Raw genomic sequence first — 6,132 nt, forward strand, 5'->3', positions numbered from 1 at the left:
AAGGTGTCAGCAGAGCCATTCTCTTTCTCACAGCTCTAGGAGAGAATCCTTCCTTGCCTTCTAATCCTTCCTTGACCAAAAATGAGAGGCAGAAATAGAGCAGTGGAAATAGCCAGGGCAGAGCAAGAGAGAGAGGGGAGACAAAGACACTGACAGAGAGCCAAAAACAAAATTACAGATTGAAGAACAGAAAGACAAACAGAGAAAGAGACAAAAACACAGAGATAGAAATGAAGATATTCAGAGAAACAGAAGGAGATTAGAAAGACAAATAGAGAATGCTTCCGTGCCTCTTCTGGCTTCTGGTGTTTGCCAGCACTCCTGTGTTCCTTGGCCTGTAGATGCATTACTCCAGTCACATGGCCATTTTCCCTGTGTGCCTTCACATCACCTTCCTTCTGCACGTGCCTATCCATATGTACAAATTTCCCCTTTTATGAGAATACCAGCTATCTTGGGCTAGACCCAGCCTATTGATCTGATTTTAAGTTGGTTACCTCTGTGAAGACCCTAATTCCAAGGTTACCTCTGTGAAGACCCTGATTCCAAATATGGTCACAGACTGAGGTACTGGGGGTGAGGAGTTCATTGTATCTTTTTTGGGGAGAAGGTGGGACACAGTTCAACCATAACGCCACCCAAATGATAACAAGTGAAGGCTATTTATTCGGAACTTGCTGTACCAAGACAATCCACCACCATTATTTGTGTTTGGCAGCAATTCAAAACAGGCAGAGGAGTGGGAAAGCGCTATAGTGGAAAAAAGAGAAGATTCTTGGTATGCCTTAACTAGAGGCTATGGCATGGGGAAGCTGTGGGCAGGCTAACTAGAAGAGGGGCATCATATGTGATTGGTTGGGAGTACATGTATGGCTTTCCTTCATTGGTCCTAAGTTGAAAGCAAGGGCAAAAATTAGGGAATTCTGGCCGGGCGCGGTGGCTCAAGCCTGTAATCCCAGCACTTTGGGAGGCCGAGATGGGCAGATCACGAGGTCAGGAGATTGAGACCATCCTGGCTAACCCGGTGAAACCCCGTCTCTACTAAAAAAAATACAAAAAACTAGCCGGGCGAGGTGGTGGGCGCCTGTAGTCCCAGCTATTCTGGAGGCTCAGGCAGGAGAATGGCGTGAACCTGGGAGGCGGAGCTTGCAGTGAGCTGAGATCCGGCCACTGCACTCCAGCCTGGACGACAGAGCGAGACTCCGTCTCAAAAAAAAAAAAAAATTAGGGAATTCTGAGTTATTATATTTACTAAGTGCTAGCCATTTGGAGCCAATCAGAACAGGGGTATGATTGTTTGTCTTCTCCTACTGTTTGCTACAGATAGTAGCTTGACTTCCCGGACTGGTTACTGTAATAGTAGGTTGGCTTTCTGTGCTGGTTACTGCAGGTTGTAGGTCAGAGGTCTATTTTTACTTTTAGTTTGGCCATTATCCGTTTGTATATTCAATCTCTCAAACTTTTTATCTTGGATCTCATGTGGCTTGGGGATTGCTCTCTAGTTCAGGGAGTTTACAAGTCTACTGTGCATTCAGCCAGAGACAGTATCCTTTCTGGTCTTTTCTGAGCAAGCCCACCCTTGTGCATGTGTACAGTCTTCCAGACCACCAGAGATGAGTGGGTGGTCTGGATGACTGTGCACTTGCACAAGGGTAGGGTGCCCTTCGGTCATCCCTAGATGTCATTTTTAAATTTCTGGTAGATTTCTAAATTGAATATATTAACTTGCATGCTTCTGTTAGTATCCTTGAGCTGTCAGTTTTCCCTGACCCACAGTTTTCACTGTGACCTCTATTGTTTTCAACCTTGCCCTTGGGCCGAATTTTTCCATGTTCTACTCCAAATAAAGTCAACCCCTTCACACAGGGGCCCTGAGCAGCCAGTCATCAAGGTTTGCCATACCTACTAGGGCAGAACCTCTTTAACACAGAGTTGAAGCTTTAGGGAAGTGGGAATAGGAGCTTCCTTGCCAAAGAGTAGGAGTGGGGCTCACAGGAGCAATGGGAGTTACTGGTCCTCACAGATGACCCTTCATGTCTAGAGTGGGACTTCTACAACATGTTGGGAACGGGAGAGATGAGCACAAACCCTGGCTTAAGTGCCACAGACTTTCATGGTCTCTACCAATACTCAGTAAGTGATTTTCAATATGCTGTAGAAATTTGGTCAATTTCCAGAGACTTTAAATGAAAATGCTACCTGTACCTGGGATAAGTGAGGTACTGCACTTGTAGAATGTGAGAAATTACTTTTAAGATAGAGTCTGGTGTATTTTTAAGTAAACAGCACAGTTAAAACAAGAAGATCTCGGCCAGGCATGGTAGCTCATGCCTGTAATCCCAACACTTTGGGAGGCCAAGGTGGGTGGACCACCTGACGTCAGGAGTTCAAGACCAGCCTGGCCAACATGGTGAAACCCCCTCTCTACTACAAATAGAAAATTAGCCAGGTGTAGTGGCCGGCTCTGTAATCCCAGCTACTTGGGAGGCTGAGGCAGGAGAATTGCTTGAACCCAGGAGGTGGAGGTTGCAGTGAGCTGAGACCGCACCACTGCATTCCAGCCTGGGCACCAAGAGTGAAACTCCTTCTCAAAAAAAAAAAAAAATACAAAACTAGACTCTTATAGTTTGCAGATGAGAACAATGAAATCTCAAGAGATGATCGAGCATCTCACAGAAACAAAGGCAATAAAACTCATACTTAAACCTACTCATCTAAATTTATGTTCAAAGCTTTTATTTCACTACCAGGGCTATAATGTGGCCTGGAACACATGGCATGTATGTGTGTGCATATGTGTGTGTGTTGGCCAAAGAGGTTGGAGGAAGTTTTTGATACTAGATCAAGCACTCTCAAAAATTAAAATTCCTACTAATGCTTCTGCCAACCAAATTCAAGACTATCATTTTTCCTGAGGAAAATCTGCCTGGTGGTACATGCCTTTGTTAACATCAAATTCATTAAAATTAAAATTACACACACCCACACACACACACACACGTCCCTCCTGAATTAAACAGTTTTCTGCAGTGACTGGGAGTCACCTCCAACCATCCCAGGGGGGCAGTTTTGTTTTTGTTTTTTGAGACGGAGTCTCACTCTGTCACCCAGGCTGGAGGGCAGTAGTGGATCTCAGGTCACTGCAACCTCTGCTGCCCGGGTTCAAGCAATTCTCCTGCCTCAGCCTCCCGAGTAGCTGGGATTACAGGTGCCTGCCACCACGCCCAGGTAATTTTTGCATTTTTTAGTAGAGACGGGGTTTCGCCTTGTTGACCAGGCTGGTCTTGAACTCCTGGACCTCGTAATCCACCCACCTCGGCCTCCCAAAGTGCTGGGATTACAGGCGTGAGCCACCGTGCCTGGCCCAGGGGCGGTTTTAAACATTATCTCCATAGTCAGTGAAAAAGGTCAGGCTGCTCCGCACCTGGCAGGGCCAAAGTGTCTCCTGCCTGCCACCTGTGAATTTGCCCAACTTGAGTCTCAATGCCTACAGCTTTTCCCAAATTTTGATGTTTCTCTTAAGGGAAATGCCCCGACTCTGGATGCACCCTGGCCTCGAGTTCTTCGTGGCATTGATTTGAGAGTCTAGGTTGTGCCCGGAGATGGGGAGAACTCAGAGTTCTGGAGACAGGCCATCCCACACAGTTTTTAAAACCCCACCTGCTGGATTACCTGAGGTCAGGAGTTCAGGACCAACCTAGCCAACATGGTGAAACCCCATCTCTACTAAAAATACAAAAATTAGCTGGTCGCAGTGGCGGACACCTGTAATCCCAGCTACTCGGGAGTCTGAGACGGGAGAATTGCTTGAACCCGGGAGGCAGAGATTGCAGTGAGCCGGATTGCACCATTGCACTCCAGCCTGGGCGACAAGAGCAAAAATCCGTCTCAAAAAAAAAACACATAAATAAAAACAAAACCCACCCATGCAGGACCATTCAGGGTCGCGGTGCCTGGAGAACCACCCTGAGCCCAGGCGGCGAGAGGCTGCAAACTCCCTGGTTCTGAGGCCTCAGGGAAGAGTCCACCTGCCCGGTAAGGGTCTCCAAAAGTGAAAAGGAATCTGCACCCTGCCCTAGGGAGCCGAGTCCTTTGAACCCTGCGGTGGCTTCGTGGTTGCTTCCCTGATCCACTCACCACAGTCTCAGGGTTGGAGCAGCTTGGCGTTTGCTCCCGGGCCTTCCCCAGATGGGAGAAGGAAGCGTGCGTGGGAACTTGAAGTTTTTCAGGTCAGAATCAGGTAGTGGTTGTGGTAGTGGTAGTGGTAGTGGTAGTGGTAGTGGTAGTGGTTGTTTGAGACCAAGTGAGCCACCGCACCCAGTCAAGAATCGGCTGTTTAAGAAAGACTACTTTTCTACATAAGAAGTAGGGTTCTTTGGGCCAAATGTTGAGCTTTTCTCTTTCCTTTTTCCTATCTGCTTGATGAAGAGAATGCAATAGGAAGAATGTGAAGATTTTTAAAAATTGTTTTTGGTTGTTTCACGTTTGGGGATTTTTTTTCCCTGCAAGGAAAAGAAGAGTTAAAGAGAATAAAGAAAAAACTCGTTTTGTTTTCCTTTGCATATAGCAAAGGGGCCACAATTCTCATCCTGCCGGCTGGTTAGCTCGGTTGGTTAGTGTTGTGTTAATCATGCTAAAGGTCGTGGATTTGATCGCCTTACGGGCCACATGAGGGAAATTAGTTCTTTACCACTTTTGTTGATCACATCTCCTGTGAATTCTGCTTACACTTTCTCTGAAAATAAGCTCTATATCGCCACTACTGAACTAGGAACACAGTCTTTTAAAAGAATAATGTGACCAAGGGCGGTGGCTCACGCCTGTAATCCCAGCCCTTTGGGAGGCCGAGGTGGGCGGATCACTTCAGTTCAGGAGTTCGAGATCAGCCTAGCTAGCATGGTAAAACCCCGTCTCCACTAGAAATACAAAAATTAGCCAGACATGGTTGCAGGCTCCTGTAATCCCAGCTACTTGGGAAGCTGAGACAGGAGAATCGCTTGAACCCAGGAAGGAGAGGTTGCAGAGAGCCAACATTGCGCCATTGCATTCCAGCCTAGCTGATAAGAGTGAAACTCCATCTCAAAAAAAAAAAAAAAGAAACGAAAAGAAAAAAGAAAAGAAGAGGAAAAAAAGTAATGTGAGAGCTAAGATGGAGGCCTTCATTTTCGTTTTTAAGTAAAATTGAGTAAGGTAAGGCGTGTGTGCTAAGGGAAGGGGAAATAGCATTAAACAGTTTCCAGCTTTGTTTTAGACAAAACTTTTTGAAATATCGTTTCACGTTAAACTTGTGAAAGATGAAAAAAGATTCTATTTGTTGTGACTGGTTAGCTCAACTGGTTAGAATTCTGTCATAGATTCCCATTTGTCCCTGGCTAAGCACACTTCATGATCTTGCAAGTCCTCTCCAAGGTTTAACAAGATCCCCAATAAATCTGTAGAATCTGATGGCTGTTCCCTCACAATTTAAGTCTTTGCTTTTATTTCCATCTTCATATACAGAAAATTGGCCTGTGTGAATTGTCTCCATCTGAGAAGAAATTGTAAAGTCATCTGCACTTCCAATCACTTCCACACCTGGGTTTTCACCGGATCACATGAAATAGGATTTTTAAATGACATATGTGAACAATTTTCATTAACATCAACACACTAGGAAAACAAAAAAAAAGCTAAAAGCTTCATTTTAAACTGAAATGACATATAAAAGACATTGTTGTTTAAACGTCTAATTAAAGTTTAATCTTGGGATAAGAAATATGGTGGGTGCAGTGGCTCATGCCTGTAATCCCAGCACTTTGGGAGGCCGAGGCGAGTGGATCACTTGAGGTCAGGAGTTCGAGACCACCCTAGCCAACATGGTGAAACCCCATCTCTAGTAAAGATACAAAAATTAGCTGGGTGTGGTGGCACACGCCTGTAATCCCAACTACTCTGGAGGCTGGGGCTTGAGAATCGCTTGAACCGGGAGGCGAAGGTTGCAGTGAACTGAGATCGCAACACTGCACTTCAGCCTGGGCGACAGAGCGAGATTCTGTCTCAAAAAGTAAAGAAAAGAAATATATTCACATTTCAAAGTTAAAAAGCATAAAAAGATACAGTGAAAAGTCTGTTCTTTTTTTTTTTTTTTTTTTT

This window comes from Theropithecus gelada, chromosome 4, assembly GCF_003255815.1.
Source record: "Theropithecus gelada isolate Dixy chromosome 4, Tgel_1.0, whole genome shotgun sequence".
Lineage (NCBI taxonomy): Eukaryota > Metazoa > Chordata > Mammalia > Primates > Cercopithecidae > Theropithecus > Theropithecus gelada.